Raw genomic sequence first — 15,342 nt, forward strand, 5'->3', positions numbered from 1 at the left:
ACGACGGACGAAAATTCGTCGCTAAAATCTGATTTACGACAAATTGTGGTTCGTCGTAAATTTGCGACGGACTAATGGTGATTCATGGCGGTTTTTAGTTGCTTCTGCGACGGATCATGGTCCGTCATAAAAGGACTTTTGCTTTAAAACGTTTATTTTATTTTATTTTTCATTTTTTTAAGAATATGGTGGCAAATTATGCTTTATTATAGTCTAAAAATTGGTTTTTAATAGAATTTCAGTGGTTTAATTGTACATATTTGTATCTAAGATTATTTTTTAACAATTGATTGAATGCAAAAAATAAAGATAAAAAAATTATTTTCTTTTTATATCAAATGAGTGAAATTTTATATTTATATATATATATATATATATATAAAATTTAAAACTAATATTTATATGATTTGTAATATCACATGAAAAAGAATATCGAGAAGTTTAAAAATTTAACAATGTTTGAGAAAAATTGAGATTTTGAAAAAAATAAAAATAAAAAATCGTGATTGAATAAAAAAAAAAAACTATTTTGTGGGAAAATAATAATATTGAATAAAGTAGAAAATTTTGAAAAAAAGAATTTGATTTCAAGAAAAAAAATAATTTCCTGAAAAAGAAAATTAAAAAGATTTTTAAAAAATTGTGAAAATTTTGACAACGTAGAAAAATGAAAATATTTTGAAAAAGAAAATGAGAGTTTGTATTTTGAAAAATAAAATAAATTTGAAGTTCAATAAAAATTGACAAGTTGGAAAAAAAATGCTTTTTAAAAAAATGGAGAAGTTCGAAAGAATTGAATATTTTAAAATAAAATGATATTAAAAAATTGATACTTTAACAAAAAACAAACATTTTGAAACGACAAATGAAGAAGTTGAAAAAATTTGTGATATTGAAAAATAATTGAAAATGTTCAAAATTTGAAATTAAAAGAAAAAGTTATTTATATAAACACTGAGATTTATATATATATATATATATATATATATATATATATATATATATATATATATATATATATATATATATATATATATATCATTTTAAAAAAGAAAATTGAAAAGTTGAAAACAAAATTATGCTTTTGAAGAAAAAATTCGGCAATTTGAAATTTTTCAGAAAAAAAATTAAAATTTTAATTTTTTTTGAGATTTTGAAAATAAAAATTCAGAATTTGTATTTTAATTTTTTTGGAAATATTTTATAATAAAAATGATATTTTGTTAAAGTTTTCAAAGAAAAATTAAGAGAAAAAAATATATACATTTTGAAAAAAATGTGATTTTTAAATGGAAATTGAAATTTATCTACGAAAAAAGAATATTTTATTAAATTATTAGGCACATCCACTAATTGAACCTTTAACCATTTTTGGACAATCTAATCAGTCCAAATTGAAGAGTAACTTTAGATATTAAAATCAAATTTCACTCAAATTGTTGATTAATCTTGTCTACCCAATTCTTTCTCATATGTAGCCTAATTGGGGCGAGTAACTAGTCAAATTGATAGTATTGATCAGTAAAATAGAGTGAATGCACCAGACATGTAAAATGGGCCAAATATTCTGGTCAAAATTGTGACCCAACTTATTGACCTCGTGAGAACCCAAGAATTGATGTTAGTATGTTTTGCGGGCCTCATCATAATGTGTGTTGAACATCAACACCATGCATTTGATGTGTCCCCTTTAGGTTATGAGATATCTCAAAAATCATCCGTATATGAAACTCAGGTGGGCCATACCATCTAAAACTATATGAAGACATCCTAAAAAATATTAAAGCACTTGGTGGGGCCCACATGAGTTTTAGATGCGGCCGACACTTGGTCTGACCCCTCATCCAAGTGGGACACACATAATGAGTGTTATGGATATGTGAATCACATTTAGGTAGGCCCAACATATGATTATGAATGTTTTAAGGAAACCCCTCCCCACTCTATTTAGGTGAGTTACTCATTACCCTTGGCATACTGAGTAAACTCTGTGGGGTCCACCATTATTTATTTATTTTATCCACTCCATTCATCCATGTTAACAAATAATTTGAGGTCTAAAGAATAAAAGGAAGCATATCCAAAGCTCAAGTGGACCACACCACAGGAAATAGTGTGATTGAACCTCTACCATTGAAAAAATCTTGGAGGCCATAGAAGTTTTGGGTCAAGCAGATGTTTGTGTTTTCTCTTCATTCACTTCTTTTTTATATTATCAATAGGTTGGATGGAAAAAACATTACTGTGGGCCCAAGGAAGGTATCAACTGTAGAAATCATTATTCCCCACTGTTTCGTGTGGCATGGTCCACTTGAGCTTTGGATTTACCATAAATTTAGGATTAACCCACGCCGTTCATCCATTTTTCGAGATCATTTTAGATAATTATCCAAAAAATGAATCATATCCAAAGATTAAATGGACCACACCACAAATACTAGCAGGGGTGATGATTTTCACCATTAAAAAATTTGTAGGGCCCACCATAATGTTTATTTTCCATCCAATATGTTCATAAGGTCACAAAGACCTGGATAAAGAGGAAAAAAGAATTTCATATTGATCCAAAACTTCTGTGACCCCCAAAAGGGTTTCAATGGTAGACGTTCAATCCCCCACATGCTTTCGATTGTGTGGTCCACTTGATAGTTAGATCTATCTTATTTTTTGTCTCAAGCCTTATGACGAGCTCGCCATATGGATGGATGGTTTGGATATAACACATACCTCATGATAGGACCCACAGAACTTGCTAATGTCACCCAGCCCCCCTCTCTCAAGGGTGCGGATTGGCTACTGACAAGTTGAGTAGGGAAACTGCTACTGAAGTGACGTCACCAAGTTCTTTGGGCCCACCATGATGTATGTTTTGTATCCACGTCATCCATCCATCTGGAGAGACCATTTTAGGGTAAGATCCAAAGAATGAGTTACATCGAAAGCTCCAATGGACCCCATCAGAGAAAACAGTGGGGAGAGTGACACCACCATTAAAAACTTTTAATGAGGACTGGTTAGGGCGCCGGCCTTAACCAACCCCTCTCTCATCCGCCTCTCTCTCTCTCTCTGCACCTCTCCCTCTCCCTCCATCTCTCCCTCTCTCTCTCTCTCTATGCGCCACTCCCTCTCTCTCTCTACGCCTCTCCCTCTCTCCCCCTCTCTCTGTGCCTCTCCCTCTCTCTCTCTACGCCTCTCCCTCTCCCTCTACAATTGAGCTATGTCCGCTATGTTGGAATATTTGGTTGAATTAAATAGACTATTAAAATCAAGAACCAAAAAAGGAAAATAAAATTTTGAGAAAGAAGAACTTATTGAATTGAGTCGAGGCGTGACTGAGTCACTCGGCTTGAAATTGAATTTGCTCCCCTTGGACAGCGTCCCAAGTGCAACAGGTTTCCAGAGCAATCGACCTCTAGGATACAACGACTATGACCCGGTCCCAGCAGTGCACTCACTGTACATGGGCTCGAACCACTTGCAGTTTAGTCCGAAAGTGCTGAGTTGACTCAGCGATGAACTCAGTAGAAAAAATGCTTAAAACTGAATATCAGAGAGCGTTTTATAAGAGAAGAATTTTTCATATTTTTGAAACTGGATTATATAGATTCCGAAGTGGTGTCTATTGGGTTTAAACCCAACAGGGGCGACCAACCGGAAGGAATGCATCTCTCTGGTTTAAAACGAAGAGGCGCAAGTGCGAGTACACTCTCACACATAAAGTCCTGCGAGTACCCATACACACACTCATGCGAGTACACTTACACCGCACCCGCACCCGCACCCGCACCCACGCCCATGCCCAGCCCAGCCCAGCCCGTCTCGTCTGGTCGCGCACGTGCACGCGCACATGGACACGGACTCGGACTCCGGCTCGGCACGGCATGGCACAGCACGGCTCGGCTTGGCTCGACTCGGTGCGCGGGTACATGTGTGGTCAATGACATAGATTAGAGTTATTGGCATAGCCCCCCCCACAGGATCAAATTCACATGCCCCCTGAAAGGGGCTCAAGCCTTAGGCAAAAAGACTATCTTATATACAAGATAGTTTACTTTGTCAAATTTGATGTGGGATAAAACCCACAACTCAAAAGTACCACAGCTTTTCAAAAATGGAGGGAAATCACCAAAAATTTAAAAATTCAAATTTTAATATTATTTTAAAACAAAATATAACAATCCCCCACATGTTTTAAAATAAAAATCTTTCGGATTAAAGCATAATAGTTGTGCAATGGTGCCGGTGCCACCATAGACTTAAATCGACATTAGAGTAAGCAAGACAGGTCTACAGGAATTAGGTGACACCATAGTCTTGTACCTGAATCCTTTTAATGTAGATCGCAAGTACATGCCACTCACACAACTCTTCCTCTACAAGTGATTCTGCGGTTCGGTGCGTTTCGGCCATACACCATTACTTAGATTTCATGAGTGCTCTAGAGAATTCGTCTAGATTCTTATAGGAAGCGGCCTCTACCTGCACACCCATATAGGTGAATTCCATCAAGTGTATGCAGTAACTGTATACACCACCAAATATATGGCTATGGATTCATTAAGAGTTCTAATAGCTCATCCTTCTGCGTTGTTGCTTACACTGTACACCATAGAAGGGGCTCATACAACTCGGTGAAATTGTCTATCTCGTGTCTTGTTGTTTACCCATTGAAACTATCTCATGGGATCTCCACTTGTATAAGTTGGGTTGCCGACACTGGCAGCTCATATATTAGGCTCAGCTCCATTCCCTTCGATGTATCATTGACTAACCTTTTAAATAGTCCTTTGGTCAGAGGATCTATTAGATTCTTTTCTGACCTCACAAAGTCAATGGATATGACTCCATCACGCAACATGTGTTTCACTATGTTATGTCTGAGTCTAATATGCCTATTTTTTCCATTATATATTTTACTCTTTGCTTTTGTTATAGCTGCTTGACAGTCACAATGAATAGACACGGCCGATACAGGCTTTGGCCACAATAGTATATCAGTTAAGAGATTTCTAAGCCACTCGGCTTCTGATCCAGCCTTTTCTAAGGCAATAAACTCGGATTCCATAGTGGACCGAGAGATATATGTCTGCTTAGTAGACTTTCAAGAGACTGCTCCTCCACCCAAAGTGAAGACATATTCACTCATGAATTTTGTCTCATCTGAATCACTAATCTAGTTAGCATCACTGTATCCTTCTAACACAGAAGGAAAACCATTATAATGTAAACCATAGACTATACTGCCTTTTAGGTATCTCAAAATCCTAGATAAAACATTCTAATGCTTTTTTTCAGGGTTATGTGTATATCTACTTAGCCTTCCTACTGCAAAAGCTATGTCTGGTCTAGTGCAGTTTGTTAGATACATGAGGCTACCAATTATTCTGGAATACTCCAATTGAGACACACTATTTTCTGTATTCTTCATGAGAGTCACACTATAATCATAAGGAATACCAACAAGTAAACACTCAAAATGGTTAAACTTTCTCAATATCTTCTCAATGTAATGAGATTGTGATAATATAATAACACCATTTTTTCTGGTTACTTCAATACCCAAGATTACACTAACCTCTCATAAGTCTTTCATTTTAAACTTAGATGACAATAATTTCTTAGTTGCATTAACTAATTTAATATTAATTCTAAAAATAAACATGTCATCAACATAAAGGCATATAATAACATAATCATTTTCAGAAATTTTACTATATACACATCTATCTACATCATTTATATGATAACCATTTGATTTTAAAACACCATCAAATTTTTCATGTCATTATTTAGGAGCTTATTTTAAACCATATAGTGATTTAATTAGTCTATATATTTTATTTTCTTTACCTAATATTTTATAATCCTTAGGTTGCTCCATATATATTTCTTCTTCTATGTCTCCATTTAGGAAAGCCGTCTTAATGTCCATCTGGTGTACCACTAGTTTATATATGGAGGCTATCGCTATTAAGAGTCTAATAGTTGTAATCCTAGTTACAGGGGAATATGTATCAAAGTAATTTATTCATTCCTTTTGTTTAAACTCTTTCGCTACCAACCTAGCCTTAAATTTATCAATAGTCCCATCTGGTTTTAATTTCTTTCTAAACACCCATTTACAGCCTATTGGTTTATTTCCAGGTGGTAGGTCTACAAGTTTCCAAGTATTATTAGATATAATAGTTTCTAATTCATCATTTATTGCTTCCTTCCAAAAGGTTTCATCTGCAGAGTTAATTGCTTCTGTATATGTTGTAAGATTATCTTCTACTAAGAAGGTGAAAAAACCATCTCCTAGGTTAGTTTCTCTTCTAACCCTAGTACTTTTTCTTGGTTGTATCTCTTCTACTACTTTCTCGTAAGTATTTTTACTAGTAGACGCAATATCTGATTCATTGACTTCCTCTATTCCTATAGATTTAGATTTTATAGGAAATACGTTCTCAAAGAACTCTCAATCCCTAGCTTCTATAATTGTATTAAGATCTAGAATATTATCCTTAGTTTTTAAAACTAGAAACTTATAAGCCGCACTGTTTTGTGCATACCCTATAAATGCACAGTCGTTCGTTTTAGGACCTAACTTTCTTTTCTTAGTTTCAGGCAATCCTACTTTAGCAAGACACCCCCACACTTTAATATATTTATAACTAGGAACAAGATTCTTCCAAAGTTCATATGATGTTAGTTCAGAATATTTAGAAGGAATCCTATTTAGGATATAACAAGAAGATAGAATTGCTTCTCCCCACATATTTGAGGGTAAGCCTGAACTGTTTAACATGGCATTTATCATCTCTTTTAGAGTTCGATTCTTACGTTCTGCTATTCCATTCTTTTTTGGTGTATAAGGAGCTGTAGTTTCGGGAACTATTCCATTCTTTTCATATAATTTTCTAAATTGAGAAGATTCATATTCACCTCTTCTATCTGTTCTAAGTCTTTTAATTTTTATATTTAACTGATGTGAGACCAGACCCAAGTTCGCATGTGTGCATGTATGTGTGTAAGTATGCATTTTGTTCATTTTGGTCCTGCGGTCCTACCGGTCAAATTTTAACAACCCGCGACCTTTGGGTAGCGTTTGCTGTCATCCTTGAGTTTGATCACGTTAACTCAGCTTGGATCGGCCTGAGACCTATGCTATCTCGTTCGTATCGTTGTTGCGATTCCAACGACACGTCTTGTGCGTTCATCCGACTTATAGATCAAAAGTTGTGAGCATTTCATCATGTGACACACTTTTTGTACAAAAGCATATGGACCACTCTCAGGCACAAGTTCCCAGGCACACCACCCACACACACTACAATTCCCATGAAATAAACACTACCCATCCTAAACACTACCCACACCAAACCTACCCTAGCAAGCATTGTTTGTATCACCATAGGTCATGATTTCTTTCTCTAACCAAGGAGGGAGAGCAATGATGACTCTCCTACAACCTTCCCTTCCTCTCTCTCCTCCTTCATTCTCTCATTTTCCTCTTCCATGGTGGAATTTTCAGCCCTCCCTCTCCCAATTTCCAGCAACTTCCCCTTCCTTTCTTTCTCCATCTAGCCATCACAAACTCATCTTGACCATTGAACCTTTAAGATTGGAGCCTGGAGTACTTAGTGTTGGTGGTAGCTTGAAGATTCAAGGTGGATATTTTCCACAAATGCTAACCTCCCTTCCCTCTCTTATTTCTTTTGTTTCTTCATGTAGGGAACAAGTGGGACCCACCAACCCATGGTGGGGATCCCATCTAACCCTTTGGATGTGCCTATTGGCCATCCATCATACATGTGTTAATCCATGATGAGGCCATTCTCCATGGACCCCATCATGATGTGTTTTATGATCTCAGCCCTCCTAAGGTCATCTAGACCTTTGTTTTATGGTGGGGATGACATCCCCACCTCAGATTTTTACTAAGGAGGTCCATGCATGCATAGATCCATATATGAGTAATTGTATGGTTGAATCTTCTTTGTACATAAGGGGTTTTTAGTGGCAAAACTCCTCTTGAATGGCCTATCTCCTCCCTTATTTCCTCTATCTCTTTTATTCCTTCTCCCCAAATAATTTTTGGTCATGGGGGCCCACCTAATGTGCAAGGCACATCCAACCGTCCATCCTTATTGGGATGTCTATATGTCCCATTTTTTGGACATGTGGAGATCCACCTTGCTGTCCATTCACACATGCAAGGCTTAGATCATTTGGGAGTATGTCCCAGATGTGTGTGGCCCATCTAGGTGGCTACATCTTGATGTGCATGAAGATTATTTTGCTGGAACTTTAATGGTGGATTGCACTAGGCAGCTATATACCTTGCTGTCCAGATTTTTTTAAGGGCCATGTTGTTAATTGTTTGGGCCCATGTGTTGCCTTGTTTTGAAGAAGATAAGGGTGGGTTATTGGTATGAGGACCCCACCTTAATACATGCTGAAAACCTATCCCATGCAGCCCTTTTTGGGACGTCCAGGGGCTGGGCCTAAGGGCCTGGACGGTCCAACATATGGGACCGTCCAGCCATGTTGGTGGAAGAGGGAAAGACCCCAGTGTGATTTAATTTTGGGAAGGTGGCCAACTGATGTGGACCTTACCTTGTTGTACAGTAATGGAGGCACCGTTCCCTCCATTTTTCCCTTGATTTGATGAGCATAGGCCCACTCCTTGGGTGATCCAAAAGGGGACAGCAATCTTTAATTATTCTGCAACATTGTTGTCCATAAATTGTATGAATTATTAAAAATACTTTCACTACTCCAAAAAGTGTAAAATTTTGCAGAGAGGTGGCCCACCCATGACAGGAGCCACCTACAAACTCTTAGGGCCAATGGACACCTGTACTCACCATGGTGGGGGCTGGACTGGCCCACTATAATATGGTGTCCAGATCAGTCTGGTTTTTAGGATAGATTGATTTATTTAAATGAATTAAAATATTTACAGATGTCTAAAAATTCTAAAATTTTTTGAAAGTGTGATAAAATCATTTCACAATCCACCTACAAAATTCCAGGGCCAATGGACCCCTATGTACACCGTGGCGAGGGCCGGACTGGCCCACCACGTTGGGACGTCCAGGTCTTTCCGATTTTCTAGACAGATTGTCTTGTTTAAATAAATTAAAATACTTAGGAAAATATAAAAATCTTGAAATTTTGTGGGGGTGTGGCTAACATATGGAAGTACCTTCCCACAAAATTTTAGACCCAACGGAGATTTGAATTGGCAGTAGTGTAGGCGGGAGTGTCCCACTAGGCAGGGACTCCCAGGCTGGGGCGTCCAGCCTTGGTTGGCCCTCTAGCCTGCCTTGTGGGCCCACCTAAATGTGTTGTATATCCCACCACATTATGAAGATCTTAGAGGGAATAATTTATACCTTTGGTTCCTTAATTGTTGGGTTTAATAAATGCACTTTTCAGGCCCACCACAGTTGAATTTAATTGGGTCCATGAATGTAGCTAGTTGTTAGATTCTTTAGGCCCAATTGGGCTAGAACTTTCCAGATAAGCCCATTAAACTCTTGGGCCATTTTTACCATACTATTGTGTTGGGTTAGTTGGCCAGATTACACAAGTAGATGAGCCCTTGGTTGCCCACCAAATCAACTTTAATACTTGGGTAGGGTTGTAGGCCCCACTTACTTGACTAAGAGCATGACATTTGCCCATGTGGTTTGAGCAATGGACTGCCCACTAGGCCACCACAATATATGAGATTAGTGGCCTTTATGTTGGGCCCTAACCTTTCCCATATGGGCCCATAGTGGTATATATGGGTTGGGTTATATGTGTTTCCCTTGGACCCATGTTTTGGATAGGCCTTGGGCCACCTTTCTGAAGCCCAACATGAGTGTTTGTGGTATGATCATGGCTGCCCGTTTCTTATTTCTGATGTTGTGTGGGCCTTAGGCCTTGATCCATGATCAATTAGAGATGGGCTACCTCTTGGGGACCAATTGTGGTTGGATGTCTACATTGGTGGCCCTGAGGTAGGTCTATGGGCTTCTATGGGTGGTTAAAGGCCTACTATAGACCCTTGTTAGGCCCGTTTCATCTATTTAGGCTCGTACCATTGTTTTCCTTAGTCTCGTGGGCTACCCCTGGTATATGGGCCCCCACTAGAGGTTGTATTCCTTATGAGGAATTGGTTAAGTACCTAGACCCTTCATGTTTAGGTAGAGAGTTCATCTTCACCTCATTGGTACCCTTATTCATCTTCATAGCCCACTCCTATACGCATCATATGCATGCTTGGTTGAGGTATGATTGGTCATGGTTGTGCCATTGTGTAGGACATGTTGGTATCTCTCCGAGAGATGGATGCTTGGGATTGATGCATGGGTGATTATGCGATTCATGTATCTGACATTGCATAACTTGTGGATATCCGCCCTTACTTCATCAAGGCCTTGCCTTCACAGGGGTATTCGTGGATGGCCGTATGTGTGGACACCAGAAATATTAGTTAAGCATACTGGGTGCATAGGATGCCCATGGGTGAAATATTCCAGGCTTGCCAGTATTCCAGTTCTTCGCTGAGCTCAGAGGGGAGCCGTTATCTAGTTTCTTGGCTTCAGTCATTGAGGATTTTATGGCAGAGAGTATTGAGCAGCTGCCAGTTGTTTGTGAGTACCCGGATGTGTTTCAGGAGATCCCAGGTTTGCCTCCACATCGACAGGTGGAGTTCCAGATTGATTTGGTGCCTGGTACTGCACCCATCTCGAAGGCCCCCTACTGGATGGCACCGTTGAAGTTGAGGAAACTGCAGGAGCAGTTAGATGAGCTCAGAGAGTTAGGTTTCATTTGTCCTAGTAGTTCACCTTGGGGAGCCCTGGTATTGTTTGTGAAGAAGAAAGATGGTTCGTTGCGACTCTGTGTAGATTATCATGAGCTCAACAGAGTCACCATCAAGAACTGATACCAGCTTCCATGTGTTGATGATTTGTTCGATCAGTTGCAGGGTGCACAGTATTTTTCCAAGATAGACTTGTGTTCCGGTTACCATCAGATTCGGGTCCGAGAGGAGGACATTCTGAAGATGGTTTTTGGGACACGCTATGGTTACTTCAAGTTCCTGGTAATGTCATTTGGATTGACCAACGCACCCGCTGTATTCATGCAGCTAATGAACGAGGTTTTTTGGCCGTTCCTCGATCAGTTCGTGGTGGTATTCATTAATGATATTCTTATATATTTAAGGACTCGTGAGGACCATGCCGAGTACCTGCAGATTGTGCTTGAAACCCTTCGTGCCCACCACCGGTATTCGAAGCTAGAGAAGTGTGAGTTTCTACAGGAGGAGGTGAAGTTTCTCGGTTACGTGGTGACGAGGGAGGGTGTCGCTGTGGACCCCTCGAAGGTTGATGCAGTGCGTCGGTGGGGCCAGCCCATGAACACATCCGAGATTTGGAGCTTCCTTGGTCTAGCGAGATATTACCGACGGTTTATCGAGGATTTATCCCGTATTGCAGCACTACTGACCCGGTTGACGCGGAAGGGCGTCGAGTTCGTCTAGAGTGACGCTTGCGAGAAGGCATTTACGGAGTTGAAGGACCGCCTCACGTCCGCTCCTGTTCTCACTCTTCCTGATGAGAGTGAGGGTTTCATTGTTTTTACTGATGCCTCTAAAGTTGGCTTGGGTGCTGTACTAATGCAGCACGGAAAGCCAGTGGCGAATACCTCGCACCAGCTCAAGGTCCATGAGCTGAAGGTGTGGAGGCATTATTTATACGGGGTCAGGTTTGAACTCTTCTCAGATCATAAGAGCTTGAAGTATCTATTTTCGCAGTACGAGTTGAACTTGCGACAGAGGCGATTGATGGAGTTGCTGAAAGATTATGATTTCGACCTTCAGTACCACCCGGGCAAGGCAAACGTGGTGGCAGACGCGCTCAGCCGCCAGCCACGAAGCTTAGTGGCACAGATGATGGTGCGTGAGTGGAAGATGCTCAAGGATGTATCAGAGTTTGACTTTGAGTTCAGTCTGCAGTCTTCCATTATTTAGGTTTCGAGCTTGTCGATTCAACCCTCCTTAGTGGCCAGGGTGATCGAGGCTTAGCAGATGGACGAGTCACTTCAGGAGTACCAAGCAGAGGCCACATCCGTGGAGCAATTAGACTAGAATATTGGTTCCGATGGTGGATTATGCTTCAAAGGCCGATTGTGGGTCCCGGATGTTCTAGAGTTGCGTCAGGATCTGATGACCGAGGCACACTGATCGAGATTTACTATCCACCTGGGCTCCACGAAGATGTATCGTGATATGAGGAGGCAGTACTTCTGGCAGGGGATGAAGTGCCAAATTGTGAGTTTTGTGGCTGAGTGTGACACATGCCAGCGGGTCAAGGCCGAATATCAGAGACCCCCTGGTCCCTTGCAGTCGTTGAGCGTTCCAGAGTGGAAGTGGGAGCATGTATCGATGGACTTCATCGCAGGTTTGCTGAGGACTCAGCGCGGTCATGATACCATTTGGGTTATTGTCGATCATCTGACGAAGTCGGCTCATTTCATTCCAGTACGTGCTTCCTGGTCTATGGACCGGTTAGCGAGGATATTCCTTGAGGAGATTGTGAGACTGTACGGCGTCCCAGTTTCGATCGTTTCAGACCGAGACTCCAGGTTTACGTCTCAGTTTTGAAGGAGTTTTCAGCAGGCATTGGGGGTCACTTTGCATCTCAGCACCGCTTATCATCCGCAGACGGATGGGCAGACCGAAAGGGTGAACCAGATCCTTGAGGATATGCTCAAGGCTTGTGTGATCAACTTTGCGGGGAATTAGGATGAGCATATGCGCCTCGCCGAGTTCGCATACAACAACAACTATTAAGTGACTATCGGCATGGCTCCTTTTGAGGCACTTTATGACAGACCGTGCAGATCTCCTAGTTGTTAGACCGAGGTTGGAGAGCATCGTCTCTTAGGTCTTGAGCTTGTGCAGCAGACGTCAGAGGTTATTGATGTTATCAGGCAGAGGATGCGCATAGCTCAGAGCCGGCAGAAGAGTTTTACTGATCGTCGGTGTCGATCCCTTGATTTTATAGTCGGGGACATGGTGTATCTCAAGGTCTCGCCTATGAAAGGCGTGGTTCGCTTTGGTGTGAAGGGCAAGCTCACCCCGAGATTCATTGGACCTTTTGTGATTACTGAACGCATAGGTGTTGTGGCCTATAGGCTTGCCTTACCTCCTGAGTTGTCTGCAATCCACCACGTGTTCCATGTTTCTATGTTGCGGAAGTGTGGGTCGGACACTATTCCCATGATTGATTGGCAGCCACTTGAGGTCCATGAGGATGCTTCTTATATTAAGCAGCCGATTCGTATTCTTGATTTGAAGGAGCAGGTCCTCAAGACCAAGGTCATTCCCTTAGTAAAGGTGCAATGGGGTCATCATTCGGAGGTTGAGGCATCTTGGGAATGTGAGGCCAACATTAGAGAGCGTTATCCCCATCTGTTTGATGACTGATTGCTTGTATTTCCTTCTCTTGAGATTGATGATTGATATATGTATGATGTGTTATGCATTTTGCTATTCTAATTTTGTCAATTTTAAGAATGAAATTTCTTTGTTGGTGGGGAGGGTTGTGAGACCCGACCCGAGTTCGCATGTGTGCATGTGTGTGTGAGTATGCATTTTATTCATTTTGGTCCCGCGGTCCTACCTGTCAAATTTCAGCAACCCGCAACCTTTAGATAGAATTTACGGTCATCCTTGAGTCTGGTCACGTTGACCCAACTCAGATCAGCCCGAGACCTATGCTATCTCGTTCGTATCGTCGTTGCGGTTCCAATGACGTGTCTTGTGCATTCATCCGACTTATAGACCAAAAGTTGTGAGCATTTCATCATGTGGCCCACTTTTTGTACAAAAGCATATGGACCACTCTCAGGCACAAGTTCCCATGTACACCACCCACTCATACTACAATTCCCATGGAATAAACACTACCCATCCTAAACACTACCCACACCTAACCTACCCTAACAAGCATTGTTTGTATCACCATAGGTCATGATTTCTTTCTCTGACCAAGGAGGGAGAGCAATGATGACTCTCCTACAACCTTCCCTTCCTCTCTCTCCTCCTTCATTCTCTCATTTTCCTCTTCCATGGTGAAATTTTTAGCCCTCCCTCTCCCAATTTCCAGTAACTTCCCCTTCCTTTCTTCCTCCATCTAGCCATCACAAACTCATCTTGACCATTGAACCTTTAAGCTTGGAGCTTGGAGTACTTAGTTTTAGTGGTAGCTTGAAGATTTAAGGTGGGTGTTTTCCACAAATGCTAACCTCCATTCCCTCTCTTATTTCTTTTGTTTCTTCATGTAGGGAACAAGTGGGACCCACCAACCCATGGTGGGGATCCCATATAACCCTTTGGATGTGCCTATTAGCCATCCATCATGCATGTGTTAATCCATGATGGGGCCATTCTCCATGGACTCCATCATGATGTGTTTCATGATCTCAGCCCTCCTAAGGTCATCTCGACCTTTGTTTTATGGTGGGGATGGCATCCCCACCTCAGATTTTTACTATGGAGGCGCATGCATGCATAGATCTATAGATGAGCAATTGTATGGTTGAATCTTCTTTGTACATAAGGGGTTTTTAGTGGTGAAACCCCTCTTGAATGGCCAATCTCCTCCTCTTATTTCCTTTATCTCTTTTATTCCTTCTCCCTAAATAATTGTTGGTCATGGGGGCCCACCTGATGTGCAAGGCATATCCAACCGTCCATCCATGTTGGGACGTCTATATGTCCCATTTTTTGGACATGTGGAAATCCATCTTGCTGTCCATTCACACATGCAAGGCTTAGATCATTTGGGAGTATGTCCCAGATGTGTGTGGCCCATCTAGGTGGCTACATCTTGATGTGCATGAAGATTATTTTGCTGGAACTTTAATGGTGGACTGCACCAGGCAGCTATATACCTTGCTGTCCAGATTTTTTTAAGGGCTATGTTGCTAATTGTTTGGGCCCATGTGTTGTCTTGTTTTGAAGAAGATAAGGGTGGGTTATTGGTATGAGGACCCCACCTTAATACATGCTGAAAACCTATCCCATGCAGCCCTTTTTGGGACGTCCAGGGGCTGGGCCTAAGGGCCTGGACGGCCCAACATATGGGACCGTCTAGCCATGTTGGTGGAAGAGGGAAAGACCCTAGTGTGATCTGATTTTGGGAAGGTGACCAACTGATGTGGACCCTACCTTGTTGTACAGTAATGGAGGCACCCTTCCCTCCATTTTTCCCTTGATTTGATGAGCATAGGCCCACTCCTTGGGTAATTCAAAATGGGACAGCAATCTTTAATTATTCTGCAACATTATTGTCCATAAAT

This window comes from Magnolia sinica, chromosome 1, assembly GCF_029962835.1.
Source record: "Magnolia sinica isolate HGM2019 chromosome 1, MsV1, whole genome shotgun sequence".
Lineage (NCBI taxonomy): Eukaryota > Viridiplantae > Streptophyta > Magnoliopsida > Magnoliales > Magnoliaceae > Magnolia > Magnolia sinica.